The 16,081-nt window shown below is 28.4% G+C and overlaps 1 non-coding gene and 1 pseudogene across 1 annotated transcript; one reads left to right on the top strand and one right to left on the bottom strand.

The window, feature by feature from the left end:
- Window positions 1-2,008: 2,008 nt before the first annotated feature.
- Window positions 2,009-2,128, top strand: LOC147075502 (5S ribosomal RNA; annotated as a pseudogene).
- Window positions 2,129-15,614: 13,486 nt separating this feature from the next.
- Window positions 15,615-15,688, bottom strand: TRNAN-GUU (transfer RNA asparagine (anticodon GUU)). The gene has a single exon. It is a non-coding gene; the product is annotated as a tRNA-Asn (tRNA).
- Between the last annotated feature and the right edge of the window lie 393 nt (window positions 15,689-16,081).

Raw genomic sequence — 16,081 nt, 5'->3', positions numbered from 1 at the left:
TTCTCTATTATTGTGCTGAGATATAATTCTAGATCTTTTTCGGAATCCAATACTTTGATCATAAATCCATGAATCAAGAGAAGTTTAAGATCTTTGTCTTTGAATATCTTCGATTCCTTTATGGAATTGGTTTTGATTCGATTAACTGTAGATTTAATGTTCTGTTTTTTAGATAACTTGGCTGTATCTGTTTTATCTTCTGTCAAGATTTTGACAAATATATCTGCTATTATTTCTATACCCTCATGTTTAATTTTCTCATCAGTTTTAAAGAAATAATGATTTGCAAAATTACTTCTTATTCTTAGAAGTGGAGATAATATCCCATCTACTGAAGGAAACAAATCTATTATAAGACTTGTAAAAGCATCATCACTTATATCTTTTCCAAAATTTCTTTTACCATTATTCTCATATGTAATTCTTATTTCTGGATTATACCTTCGTAAGTTGGGAAGACAATTCATCAGATAAATATATCCAAATATTGGATTCACTATTGTTTTTTCAACATTTTTATATTCTGTTGTCTCAAATAATTCAGCTATCTGATCCATCGATATGTCTGCAAATACATGATGTAGAAACAATAAGTTGTATAATAGTTGATAATTGTATTTCATGGGTATGATATGAATTTTCCATATATATACTTATCTACTCCTTAATTTGTGATTAATTAAAATATTAATTAATTATGTTTCATTTCTCCTTTAAATATTGATGAAATGGCACCCTTTACTGTATCGATTGGTATATTACTACCTCATACTTTTGATTCGATCCAAAATTAATTAAAAAAAGGGTCATATATCTTAATTTATCATCTTTATATTACATATATAAAAATACTAAAAAATATTTATGAACTACCAAATCAATTCTAAAGCATAGTATATTAATATTGTTAATTAAACTTTGTGATTTGACTGACCTATTATTTACATTCTTATCCTATTAATAAAATCCAATTCTCCATCCTTACTCTAATTATCACATGGAATAATTTATTCAATTAAATTATACTGCATCTTTCCATACTCACCCACCATAAGTGTTCAATAATATTTTTATATCAATACCATATTCTAGTAATTTCTATCAATTAATTACTTTGGAATATATATATAATATTCAACACTTCATTGGGGTTAAAATGCTAACAGTTCCACTATTCTTAACTGCATTAGTATTTTGTGAAGAACCATCGATACCTCCTGTAGAATGTAGCATAGATCAATCTCCTTTATATCATGGGAATATAAGTGGCCCAGCACATAAAAAAGTGGATGAAACAAATAATGAATATCCATCCAATCTATTTAACCAAATGAATGCTAATTATGCATCCAATCAAGTTAACAAAATGAATAGCACAGCCCAACAACAAGAAAAGTCTGATTCCTTTCAATCTTATGATGATCTTAGTGAAATTTTATTGGCTATATTTGTTTTGTTCGTTTATCCAATTGTAACACTGGCTATTTGCAAAGAATCAAATATTTAATTAAGAAAGCTATCCACTTTATCATATCTTTTACTTTAAAATATTTGTATTCTTGTTGGTGGGTATATACTACAACTTCCTCCTTCATTGAATTTAGTATTCATCACACAGAATTCTTTAGTATTGGTATTATGCTGCTTATATTACTATCTTTTTTCTAAAATATCTGCTGCATCAATGATATGAATGTTATATATATCTAATACTTTAATAAATTTTTCATCTTCAAAGATCATGGATTTATTTTTTGTAATTGACGGATACTCAATAAAGCAATTGCTTTTGAAAATAGTAGGAGATATAGTTATGTTTCAATTATATATTCAATAGTTGACTATTAATTTCTTATTTAGATTTATAAATCATATCCCACTCCATGAAGTCTGAGTCATCTATATCATATTTATAATTTGTGTAGCAAAAATAATGGGAACTCATATCCCATTATTATTCTTATCCACTGTGGTATATGTGCACTTATCCTACTATGGTCTTAATTTTAACTACGGTCATATCTTCAGTAAAATACCCGATCCCTTCAGAACTCGGTAGTCAAGCCTGTGTGAGCCATTGTAAGTACTTAGTTGAGAGATCACTCGGGAACACATGGTACTGTAGTTTTTGTTCTTTACAATAAAAAAAGGTAAGTAGTTCATCACACTTCCACAACATACTTTAGAAGGATCTTATGTTAGTTTACTCCAATCCTTGGCATAAAATTCATAACTATGAAATTTTATATCATAAGTCTGCAAATTATGAATGATACACATAATAAATCATCATAACAATGGACTTTTAATCCGTTTTTATTACTATAGTTATATTGGTTTATGAATATGAATTTCACCATATATAGTTAATTGAAAATCTAATTTGCTGTATAAGATATTTATAATTCCCTGATTCTTTTAATTGATTCAAAATATCATCACTAACAATTAGTGGTTCTAAACATATTTTCTAAATTTAATATACTTTGAAGAAAGTTTTCTATAGCTCAAGTTTTTTATGAAAATTTAATATCAGAATTTATGATTTTAATTTTTTAAGAGAAAAATCAACCTTAAGAACATGCTAGCAAAGTATCTGATTGTTATATGTAATTTTTGTTTTGCTGAAGATAATAGTGAAAGATTTCCATCTGATCACGTTTCATTCTTACAAGCTAAACATACTCCACAAATTAGTGCAGAAAGTAATACTTTCTCGATGTCTTTAGCTGAAAAATCTGCGCATTGTGAAAATATTGGCAAAGTAGACGGAGAAATTCAACTTGATTGTGAGATACTTTGTAAACACCATAACTATAATCATCTAAATATAAGTCCTAATGGCTATATTTCATCTACCTGGAAGATGCTATCCATCTGTTTAAAGGTGGAATGGACACTATATCATTGGATAGTTTTCTCAGCTATTGTTTTTTTAATTATCTTTTTAATTATCCGTTGTTACCTTTATTTCATCATAATTCCTCGTATTTTCCCTGCTTCAGTTCTTGCCATTTTACTATTGGTCCAATCCCCTGTTATATTACAATGTCTTGTTATATTATTTGATTGAATAATAAATTATTACTATTAATTTTTTAATTAAAAGATCTTCAATAGGATGTGAGTTAAATCTTTACAAAGAAATATTTCTTCTTCATCGATATAGCTTTCGTCATAGTTATTAACTTTTCATTATATATTTTTAATGTTGATCTATCAAAATATCAATTAATGAAATATATTCCATATTAATCAAGGACTTTAGAGTGATTATATTAATCTATAATTAAATACATTATTCTAACTTCTTTATGTTATCTAATACCAACTTTTATCTATTTTTTGAATTTTACATACAAATTTATCATTACTGTTATATTTGAAGTTTATAGAATTAATTCTTATCTGAACATCAAATGATATTATGATTTAACAATAATATATGGATAAATGTATATAGCATGAATCTAATACCAAGTGTCTGTTATAAAGAACTCATCCTCCATAGATTATAATGATATATTCATCATAATTGTAGGAAATTGTTTCATTAGCTCAAGAATATTTAAATCCATTATACAAATCCAAAATATTTTAAGCACATCCTTTTCATGAAAGACACAAGAATCCAAATAATGATGAACAGTTTACTTGGAAACAATGTGGATACTCACAATATAGTTATTGATAAATATGACAATAATATGCTGAACTTGGCTATCAAAAGTGAAATGGAAGTGAATATAGAGCAAACTACAAAATTAACTGATACAAAAGATGAACTGGATATTTTGACCCAACCACCATCAATATATGATGCTGACAATACATACAAATAAATTACCAATTGTCCTTCTATTCTAAAGAATATTACAGTATGTGTAGATACCAATGATGAAGTTATCGATCCATTGATGACATTCACAAATATTAAGTTACCAGATGACATGATGATTTCAATCAGTCAAACTCTACCCACTAGTTTGACATTTAACACCACTCTGCGGGATATATAAGAAAGTTTGGACTGAAAAAATCTTGTTCTGGAAATCAATTAATTTTATACAACATGGATTATAACTTGCTAGATACAGTATAAAATGAGCCACCCATAGTGATAATGCCTTGAATTGAGAAGCTTACAGACATTAGTAAGACAAATGGTTAATTACTATAGCAATATCCAAAAATATCTTCATTACAATTTAAATCACCATTGGCTTAAGAATTTACTTATGTTCATCATCCTGTAATATTGACAGATACTCCTTTATCTTTAAGTTTACTCAACAATTTTTTATTTCCTTTATTCATCAATTCACAATCTTTACTAGAAATTGTGAACTTCTTCAAATTAGGGAGCTTTACAATCGATCTAATAATTATGCTCCAATCCGAATTATCAAAAGGTTTTTTATTATTATAAAGACTATACCCCAAAATTAATGAATATTCTCTAACATGTGACTTACAAGAGGCAACATTCAGAGCTTTTAATTTTGTCATTTTTTTTAATACTCTACCAATTGTTTTAATACCGTTATTATTAAGTGAACATCCTGAGATATCCAATGACTCTATGTTGAATTCACTGGCTGGAAGTTTTTCAATTAAATCTTTATATCTTGGTTGGTCAATTCCACAGCCTCCAATGCTTAAATCAGTTATGCGGTCATGTGTATGAATCATATTAAAGAACTCTATAATTGTTGTTTTCATATTGTTTCCCTTTAAATTTAAACCTTTTAAATTCGGAAACAATTTCAGCATATTGTTTATTTGTTCTATAGACGGTTTCTTAGGTGGTGGCTTATTATTGGAATTATTATCAGCCAAACTTAAAAATTCCACATTTTCCCAGGGCCGGAAATCTCTATTAAGAATAGATTGTATATTCTTTCTAGTTAATAATCTATTGGTGTCCAAGCAAAGTATCTTTAACTTTGGCATCTTTGATAATAATTCTGAAAAAACGAAGTTTCCATCTCCATAAATATAATTACCAGAATAGTCTAAACTCTCAATATTTAGTTCTTCAGTTATTAATTCTGCAAATCTCTTAGCTCCTTTTAACCCAAGTTCATTTCCACGAATATTTAGTTTTTTCAGTGATTTCATTTTCTCTGGATCTTCGAAAAATTCTTCCAAACGTAACTTATTATGCTCTTTAAGTTTAGTATGCGACGCATAGGAACAAATATCAAGAATCAAATTAATATCAAGTGAGTTTTCCCCCTGCCAATACTTTTCCAAGGCAGTAGGCCCTGATCTATATGCCTCTATAAAAATATCAAATTCATTATGTTCATTGGATTTACAATTATTTTTTCAGAATCTTTATTATACTCTGCTGTTTCAAATATCTCAGATTTCTGATTTATTGATATGTCTGCAAATATATGATGTAGAAACAACAAGCTGTAGAATGGTAGAGAATTGTATTTCATGGGTATCTTATCAATTTCTCATATTTCTTACCTGCTCCTTTAGGTTAACTACAATATCAATCATTTTTAATACTACTTTCCAAAATATTGATGAGGTAAAAGGTATCAGATATAATAAAGATGAAGAATATAATGATTATATAAATACAACTATTATGTTCCTATTTAAGAGATATATGCCTCCTTTTCCCTTAAACCATACCAATAATTGTCGTATTAATTACTCCTAGATGTAGAATACGTGTGTGTTTATTGTATTATGAAAATAATCATAGGTATTCAATTATAATCCCTTGGTATTATACACTTCCCATTTGAAGGTTTTTTCCATAGCTTGACTGTTCAGATTACCATTTGAAATGTGATAAATCAATATTAAGAAGATCAAAAACATAAACCTATGAAAAGCAGCAATATCAAGAGATTTAAGACACTTATGGCTAGTTAATTTTATTCATTTAATTATTGGTAATTATGATAGAAACTAATATACTACAACCATATGTATTCCATAAATATACACAGAGAATATTTAAATATTCTAATTTGTATAATCTGACAAGAATTATACACCTGTTCATAATGTTCTAATTGATGACTACAAGGGAAATACCCTTTAATATAGAAGAAAACATTCATCCAATATGAGAATAGCTTGGAAAGAATTTTTATAAAACTTGGACATATTTACCCTTCATTATGAATGTATCATTGTCTTCATCAAAGAGAGGCTATGGGTTGTCACAACTTCTTTCCCCATCCCATTCAGAATACTGGTCAACAGATGGTCCCTTGCCACATGCAATTAAAGTTGAGTTTTTGTACAGAACATATGTGTATTCAATAAGGTTATATTTAGATTTTGATAGAGATGATTCGTACACTCCACAACGACTGCGTATTGTCTGTAATTCCACTTCAAAAGAGATGACTCTAAATGAGCCAGTGGGTGAAGTTGAAATGATAGTCGATGAGTTGGTTCTATGCATTCATGTTATAATTCTTTCAAATCATTCTGAGGGTAAGGATTCACATGTACATAGATTGAAAATATACAAATCAACAACAGAAGAAATATTGTTTTAACAAGTATATTAACTATATGGATGTTCACACTGAACTCTGATCTAGTAAATAAGTGAAATAAGCGTATAAACATCTTTGTGTTTTCATCCCTTTTTATGTATTATGAATTTTCAGACCATATCGATGGCTTAACAGTAACAGTCCTCTTTGGGCATTCATGAATTGATTCACTAGATAATATAGTTGATGTATTAATTAATTTTAACTCATTGGGTTAGAATGATTGGTTGTGTTTATTCATACGAAAAAAATGTATAAGTTTAAGACGACTTATTCATTTTTTGTAACTATTTTCAATTCAAACCATAGATGAGAGATTATTGAATTTTTTCTTTCAAGAATAAGGTATGAAAATGCAGATTTGATCTGAATGATTACTAGTTAAACTATTACTTAAATTATTTCCTAAAGATCTTGATTATTTGAAAGTGTATTTTATACAACCCATTTCAAATGGTATTCTAAAAGAAAAAGTAGGTTTTTTGTGCCATAAATGTCCAAATGTGTTCTTCCAGACCCCTCTTCTATTTCATTAACAGATTGCTTAGCTTGCAGTGGATGTATAACGGATAACGAATCAGAATTATTTTCACCAGATAAGCATTGCCTCACAGATTTTAATATTCCAACAACATTTATTCTTTCACCATTTGTAAAATATAATATTTTCCGAAGAATGTCCATCTATTCCTGTACAAAGAACAAAGATAAAATTGATTCGTTAGAAGATTTTGAACTTGGTTTAATTAGATACTTAAAGAGCAAATATAACAAATGCAAAATAATAAACTATTCATACTTCAAATTCTTTAATCTGGAAACTAAAGACAGTAATAATGCTTCGATGTCTACAGGAATAAATGACAAATATATTCAGATAAATTCAACAAATGAAGAAAAAATGATGGAATTTCAAAATGACCCATCTTTATTTGAAAACTTGAGCTTGCCTCCAGAAATATTCAGAATTGATGCTGAGTGTCCAGCAATTGTATTATATATTGAAAGAGTTTATCCAAAATTGGTAAGGTTTTTAAATAAAGCTCCAACACCTTTGCAAATGGCAATGAAATGGGCCGTTAAAGATGCTAATACAGAAAGCAAATCAATCAATTCTATGGATAACATAAGCCAAAGTATGTCATCTAAAAGAAAAATAATTGTAATAAGCCAATGCTACGATAAAAAATATGAAATAATGAATGGCGATATATTCTTTGTAGGTACTCAAGACTTCTGGGAAGTCATAGATTCTGATGAATTGCTTAAAAAAATTATCGAAGTGCAAAGTGCAAACAATATTATTGATGGTCTGTTGAAAATCAAAAGGCAGTATAATGTAGGTAGTAATAATACAGAAGACCCCACAATTACAACGGAGTTCAATAAATTGGAATTAATGCATTTGGTTCCAGAGATTAGTATCCAATGTGAAACAGAAAATAATGATACTACCCCTTCCAAATCAATAGTAGTATCTAATACAAAATCAAACCATATAATAAGTGGTTTAGAACAATGCATGACGATGTTAAAAATGTATAATAAGAATCCTGAAGCTATTAGAAACTCGCATATACTTAGAATTTGTAAAAATGGCTGTTTTTTTGGTCCTGCTCAAATAAAAGTTTCAGAATCTGAAAAATTAGATGGCAAAAGTTGGAATCAAAATACTGAGTTAAAAAAAATTTCTCAAGAACTATATTTTGTAGCAGAAGGAACAGGGTATATCTCTTCTCTTTCAAGAGAATATAAAACTGGAAAAAAGAAGAGTTTTAATGTCAATTGGTAAGTTTCAAGAGATATTTTGATAATAAGTTTCATTTCTAGTAATATAAGAAAAACAGGTTGAACAAGGAAAATTTCAGAAATTGTACAATATGTGAAAAATAACTTTAAATAGTATATCTATTGCAATTAGTTAGTCTGGTTCTCAAATAATATACTAACAATCACTAAAATATATATTCCTAATGTAATTTGGGGGAATCTTTTGCTATACATACTAGCAATTACTTATTTTTTAAAGAATTCAGTAATTCTGAGTCATTGCTTTTCATGTAGCTATTAATTTAATATAAGTACCTAGTAAATAAAGTATTTTAGCACAAATCTTCATTTGGTGATTTTTAGTTTAATTTATCATAAGCTATGCTCTCCCTCTTAAAATATTGCCAATTACCCTTAACCAACTACATTACCAATGGGTGATTTACTTATAAAAATATATTTCTCCTTTTATCCTTTGAATATGATTTGTTACATTACATTTTAAATTTTTCTTTGCTCCTCCCCTGAATGATTAATGATGCAAAGAGGTATGTACAAAGAAAAATAAAAAAGCTAGATTACATAAATACCAAGCTACCAGAGAATTATGAAAGAATAAACGATCAGTATAAGAAAGTAAGGGATCAAATTGAGTTTCTTGAAGCTGTTGTTAAGAGTTTATCAAACTATGAATATGGAGGAACCATATTAAAGAACTTCTCGCATTGGTCATCAATGATAGCAGAGTCAGCGAAAATAAAGTATTTAAAGAAAGATGATATCTATACTGACACTTCGTTTGTCGGTATGCAGCTGGGAAACTCGGTATCTGATAAAAAGTTGAAGGAAGTTTGTAATAACTTCGCTAGTGCCTATGAAAATATTGCCCAAGCAAAGAGAACAATGAATGAGAAGTTATCGGATATTATACAAGAGTTAGGATTGTTAAAAAAGAAGTCAAAGCAAATTGATATGCAAAGAAAAACAGTATCTGATACTAGATATGATTTGGAGGAAATGCAACAGGATAATATTCATAAAGACGATGTGAGGGAGAGACTCGAATCAAAATTAGACTCCCATTCCAAAAGTACTATGAAAGCAATGGATGATTTTATTGGACAATCGGTTATTAACGGTTTGATAGTAAGACTAGCAAAAGCTCATAGAGAGTTTTGCGAGGTTTCAGTCGAGAAATTATCCAAGATTTAGAATAAATTCAAATGATGACGTACTTTTGCTAACTAAACTATATGTTTTTTAATTGATTCAATGTACTAAAGTACACTTAATTAACGATTTAAACCAAGCAAATTTTGAAACAATTAAAAAATTATAGTATAATAATTATAAATTTAATCCTTTGGCAATACACATGCAATGATATTTAAAGAAACAACAGTATAGAAATAGTTTTTCAGTAAATTATTTATAAAATTTGGTGAAAATAATCAAAAGCTATAAATACATTAATATTTTAGCAAATATCTTCTGATTCTTCCTCGGTGTCTTTCATTATTACAAATTTAATATTGTTCTGATTGCAATAATTAACGAAGTCTGGAAGAATATCACTTTTGATTAGGACAAAATCAGATAAATCTTTGGCACTGCACTTCGAAAAAAGTTCATTCAAAATGGGAATATTGCTCTTACTAACACGAATTTTATAAGAAATTCTCTCAAATCCAATTTCTTCGAGATTTTTAATAATTCCTCCAACCTGTTTCTTTGGCTCAGTCAAATTAATTCTCCAAACAGATTTGACGTACCTTAATAGTAGCTCTTTGTTCAAAAAATTTCCATTATATTTTACTTTATGCTGAACTATATCAATTATAGACTTTTCTATTTGTTGAAGTTCATATGTCTTTGTTTCTAGATGTTTTCTTTCATGACCATTTTTGAGGATATATTTAATTAAATTCAAATGCTCATCTTCACTACATTTTATAAAATTATTTTCAAATTGTATATTGTGCATCTCTTGAGCTCTAGATGAAGCTTGCAGAAATGATTCTTCCTTGTATATGGCAGTCTGTGATTTCATCTCGTTTTTTAAATCCTCAAGACTATCCCAAGATGCTTTTTCTCCCGTTGCAATACTACAATAAATATCAAAAGTATGTAAAATGGTTGATAAATCAATATTAGAGTTATTGTGGAACTCATACAATTTATTTGGATACACAGCTAGTTCATAACGCCTGTTGTTTCTTTTCAGTGTAACAACCGATATATTTACCATTTTTCTATTGTTTTCCGGAAGAAACATGAAAAATGGGTAGGGAGATATCTTGGCAAAATATAAATAGAGCAAAATTAAAATATTTCTGAGTCACCATCCTCAACATTTATATCGCTGTAATAGTTATTGTAGGTTTTGATTTTATCTCTTAGTACATTTACATTTTCACCATCCTGAATATCAGCGAGTTGATGCTCCAAGTTTTCGAACTTTTGTTGAAGTTTATCAGTTCTTGTCATCATATCTCTAAGTGTAGAAGTAGTATGGAATGTTTTAATAGATTCTGTAGAACTTTCATCAACATCCTGATGAGCATTGTTCTTACTTTCAATCTGTGATTTTCTTACATACTTTCTCTTGGGCTTTTCCTGAGATTTTACTACATCGGCAATAGTTGATAATTTGGTTAACTGTTCGACGAGTTCTTTTTTTGTTGCAGTATCCAAATGTACGGGTTTGGTTCCGGAAACAGGATCAGCACGAGGTGTATTATAATTATGGAAATCTCCTTTAAAGTCATATGTATGTTGAAGTTGGGTTTCAACGGCAGATTCATTTTCAACACTCTCATCTTTATCTAAAAAGCCACCTGGTATGTTTTTATATGGATCCGTTTGAAGGGTTGTTGAATAGATATTATTAACGATTGGAGAACTATAATTAAGATCTGTCAGAACAGGATTATAAGAAGTTGATGACTTTACGATTTGTTCACTAGGATGTGGATAAAACCTAGAGGGTACATTTATAGAGCTACCTGTTCCCAAATTATATTGATTTTCAAGCCGAGCATTGGTAAATTTCGAATTATTCAATGGTGTCTCTCTTACAGCCATGGATATCCTCTCATTCGAATTAGTACTTTTAAGGTTTTTAATGGGTAAAGATGTGTTAAAATTATTATTAATTTTGTCCAGAGATTCTTTATGATAAGCTTTGTAAGGAAATTCTGAGGGTGCCGCAATATTGTTGTAATTAGAATAACTATCCTTAGTATCACTATTTGGATAATTAACTACATTTTGTATTTTATGGGACCTTCTATTATTTTGGAAACGATCGGCATCTTTAAAAGAGCTATAAATTGATTTCTCAAGAGGATATCGATTTGGATATATATCTGTTATTGGAAAATCTTGTCTATATAACTCATTATCCTTACGTTGAAATAATGATGAGTCATACTTTATTTTGCGAGAATTTGGCTCCCCATATGTCTTTCCTAGTTTGTAACGATCTTCATCTTTCGTATGAAACATGCCATTATCAGAAGATTGCTTAAAGCTATGCTTTTTTTTCTCTTTTTCAAGTTCAGAGATTTTTGTTTTATACTCTCTATTTTTATCAATTAATTCTTCAATTTTCGTATGTAATACTTCCGTAGTATCTGAAGGTGCATGATCGAGAGCCTTATCTTCTAATTTATCCTTAATCTCATCAAATTCTTCTTGAATTCTATCGTTATCGTTTCTAAGCATTTTGGTCTTCTTTTTGTATTTTTTGATCTTTTTTTTAAACTTTTCAACGTATTTCGTTTTATCCTTGGAATACTCCTCATTTTGGATAATTTTATTAAGTTGACTGTTCAAATATGAATTTTGAGAATTCAAATTGTTGTACAAATTCTCATAATAAATGGCATTACTCCTATATTTTTCATTTTCTACTGAAAACTTTTTGTTTTCAACTATTAACTTGCTCAGCTCAGAATTGCATAATGTCAAGTTGTGATCTTTTATTTCCAGCTTCTTTTCCATCATTTCAACCATTTGCTCCATTTCAACCTGTCTGGTTTTAATGTGAGAATTTTTGTTTTCTTCTTCTTTTTTTTCAAAATTAGCCTTTTTAAGTTTGTCTTCAGTTTCAGCGTTTATTCTATTAATTTCGTTCAATTCTTTTTCATAAACATCAAATCGTTCAATTGATCTTTTTCTTAGGCTCTCCAATTCTTCTAATTTAACTCTATAGACATTTACCTCATTTTTCATTTTTTGAATATCATCTTTTGACTCTATAATTTTGTCCTTTTGGTCTTTGATAATTCGATTCAGCTCTGAAACACTATTCATTTTATACTCAACTTCACTTTCCAGTTTTGTTAGATGTATTTTATTCTTTGTGAACTCTTCTTCCAACTCTAACTTTTGTTTTTCAATTTTGAAATTATCATCTTGTAATTGATTTCTCTCTGAAATAGTCTTTCTTAAAGTTTCTAAAAGTGTTTCTGCAACCATATTCATTTTAATATCACTTTTCAGAATTACATCTTTTAAGCCTTCTGCATTGTTATTTTTTAAATGCATATTTATTTCGCTGTAAACTTGCAGCAAAGAGTTTAATATGGGCTCTATGTCTGTATTATGCTTATGAATTGTGTCTTTCTCATGGTTATAACGACTGTTTTTTGAAGCAATAAAACTCTGAATTTCCTTATTTACGCTCTCATAATCTTCCATGAATATTAGGATTTTTTTTGAGAAAAGAAACAAATAAAATAGTAAATTGTTAAAAAGGAAATTCCAGAAAACGGATATGGATAATTTTGAACCAATAATTTCCCTGTGATATGTCTGATAACCGGCTACACATCATTGCATAAGCCTATTCCTATCATTTTAGCTGCTCTTAGAACTAGAATGATAGAATCTCATATATTGATAAATAGCACAAATATTATCCTTGATTTGCGATATCAACATATAATCTTAACTAATTTTAAATTTGCAATATCAAACTATAGTTTAAAATGTTGTAATTTATTAAGCAATTAACTATTTGGTACTTGAAAGAACTAGAGTCTCAAACATACATGGACTTGCTGAAATATAATGCTTTCAGATTCACTGTTTGTCGATTATTTTTACTATAAAGATATCAAACTATAATTTTATTTTTAAAAATATTAAAAAACTTTTACCATAAATGGCCAAGACTCAATCAAAGAGAATTTCTACCAGAAAGAGGGAGAAGATTAACAAAAAAATAAAAGAGCATCATAGAAAAGTTAGAAAAGAAAGTAAAAATAAAAAAAGGCTTCCAAAATCTATCTTATTGACCCAAGAAGAAAAGGATCAAATAGATCAAATTAAAGCAAACACCGAGGAAAGAACAAAGAATTTTGTTAATATAGAAGAGAACAAGCCACACTACATTATAGAATTTGACAGACATATGGATAGTGATATATTTGTACAAATAGTCGATTATAGAGATATTAGTGGTAGTCGATCTTTTGTCGCGGAAGAATATCTAAGTAATGCAGGTAAAGAAATCCAAATTTATTTGAATTACATACAAGATCTAAAAGTTGATTTAGATACAATCAAGGGATTTACTAGATTTGAGGGAAATACCGGCTTAACAGGAAAGAAAGTTTGCATATTTGGAAATCGTAAAAGTGGAAAATTTTTGTTATCGAAGATGATAGAAGAAAAGTTTGGCACCACCAATACCGTTAGAATCACGACTCCTCAGCATACAAGGAGTGTAGCAGATGTATTAAGAGGGGTTTATGATACTGATAAAGTAGATGGTATATTTGGATTTAAAGAAATTTTTATGGCGCTCGATGCAAATACATTAAAAGATTACTATAAGCTTCCTGATTTCAGCAGTGAAGATGAATTTTTAAAATTAATGGGAACAAAATTTTCAAAAGAAACAAGATCAAGGAAGATAAGAGAAGCTGGTGCATTTGTAGTGATTAATGATATAAAAAACGGTAAAATATTATGGTCCAAAGAGCAGGGTATTTACAAATTCATCTATCTTTAATTAAATCTATTTAAGAAAAATTGAAGCTATTTTATACTTGACTTACTTTATTAAATAGTATATACATATAATATACCCCTTAATTTATTCTTTCTGATTTTCTGAAAAGAATGAATAAAATGACATATTACAATAGAATTCATAAAATATATCAAAGGTCTCTAAGGATTCTTCTTCTGATTCAAAATACTCGAATAATGGACATGGCGCCATAGTATTTTTGTATTTAATGTCAACTGAGACCTCATCCTTTCCGAATAAGTCATAACTTTTCACCAATATCTGATTTTCAATATACGAGTTTTCGAAAAATTCAAAAGTAACTCTTAATTTATAATTTTCAAGAAATTCCACCTTCATTGACTTTACAATTGATGTATCATAAAAGCTTTCTCCAGAATCTTCGATAAGTGGGAAATATTCTGCAATTGCCTCAAAATTCTCAACTGCATTTGTGAAATACAGAGCCCAATCTTCTCTACCCAGACTTGCTAAAATAGTATCTCGTTTCTCCAAAAGATCTTTAATTGATTCATGATGCTTAAGTTTATTCATGAATTCTATCTTAGAATATTCAGAATACTTTTTATCAAGAGTATCCTGAATTTTTTCGAGATCCCCTTGAATATTTGGAGATAGCATGGGGTGAAACTATAGAGAAAGATATTTATTTAAATTGTATAAAATTAAAATAACTTACTATATTACAGTAAAATGAGTTGATTAAAATATATTGTGGTGATTATTATCAATAATTAGGAAAAGTGTATGTGCATATAAGTTTAAGAAAGTAATATTAATAGTTTAATAAACGAATGCTAGATGTTAGATATATGGTCCAGGATGATATGCTGATAAATTTAAAATTCTTAACAAAATGATGAAAGTAAAACGATTTGGTGAAATTTAATAAAAATAACTTTTGATTTGCAAAATGAATAACATATTTTATCATCCTTTGAGTATATTATATTACTATTAACATTACCAACAGATATATTGATTATAGATTGAGGTACTTGGGTATAGCTATTTCACATATGTTTAATTAATAACTTTATTAGAATAATTAAAAACGAATTTCCCCGACTTGGATGATCTCTTTTTATAATAATAAGATAATCTGATAACAAACAACACCTTTAATATTACTGCATGTGAATACTTAGGATCGATTCACTGCATTAGGATCACTTTTTGTTCAAACTAAGTTTATTTCATTATTTCACAAAAATCACTATTTATTCGGTAATTTTAATCATTATGCAAAACTCACAAGATAAAAACGGTCTAGGTAAGACTCGAACTCACAACCTTACGGTTAACAGCCGTACGCGCTATCCGGTTGCGCCACTAGACCATATTATGCTTTTGTCATTATACCAAATAATATTCTGTGTATGTCTTGATACAAATCACTCATTGAAATACTGCTTTGTCAAAAAAATTTAAGTTAAGAAAAAGCAATTCTATTAGAATTTAGAAAACTTCAATATTTACACAAAATCTTATAAAGATATTTTTAGGAGAATAAACTACTTGGCTGACTGAATTTAGATAGAACAACCCCATACTTTAAAACTATGAAAATTAAACTTATTATTTTGAAATATTTTTTAATTAATTTTACCTAAATAGCTAAAATTAAAATAGTTTTTTGAGTATAATCCCTCTTTACACCTTATCAATTTGAATAGTAACACTAAAAACATACTAAGAAGTCTTAAGACAAAAATTTTCTAATATCAGAAAA

Source organism: Rhyacophila brunnea, unplaced genomic scaffold (assembly GCF_057557595.1).
Source record: "Rhyacophila brunnea isolate RB1 unplaced genomic scaffold, BYU_Rbru_1.0 scaffold_144, whole genome shotgun sequence".
Classification (NCBI taxonomy): Eukaryota; Metazoa; Arthropoda; class Insecta; order Trichoptera; family Rhyacophilidae; genus Rhyacophila; species Rhyacophila brunnea.
The sequence above is the reverse complement of the archived record's forward strand: the minus strand, read 5'-3'. Positions and strand labels throughout refer to the sequence as shown.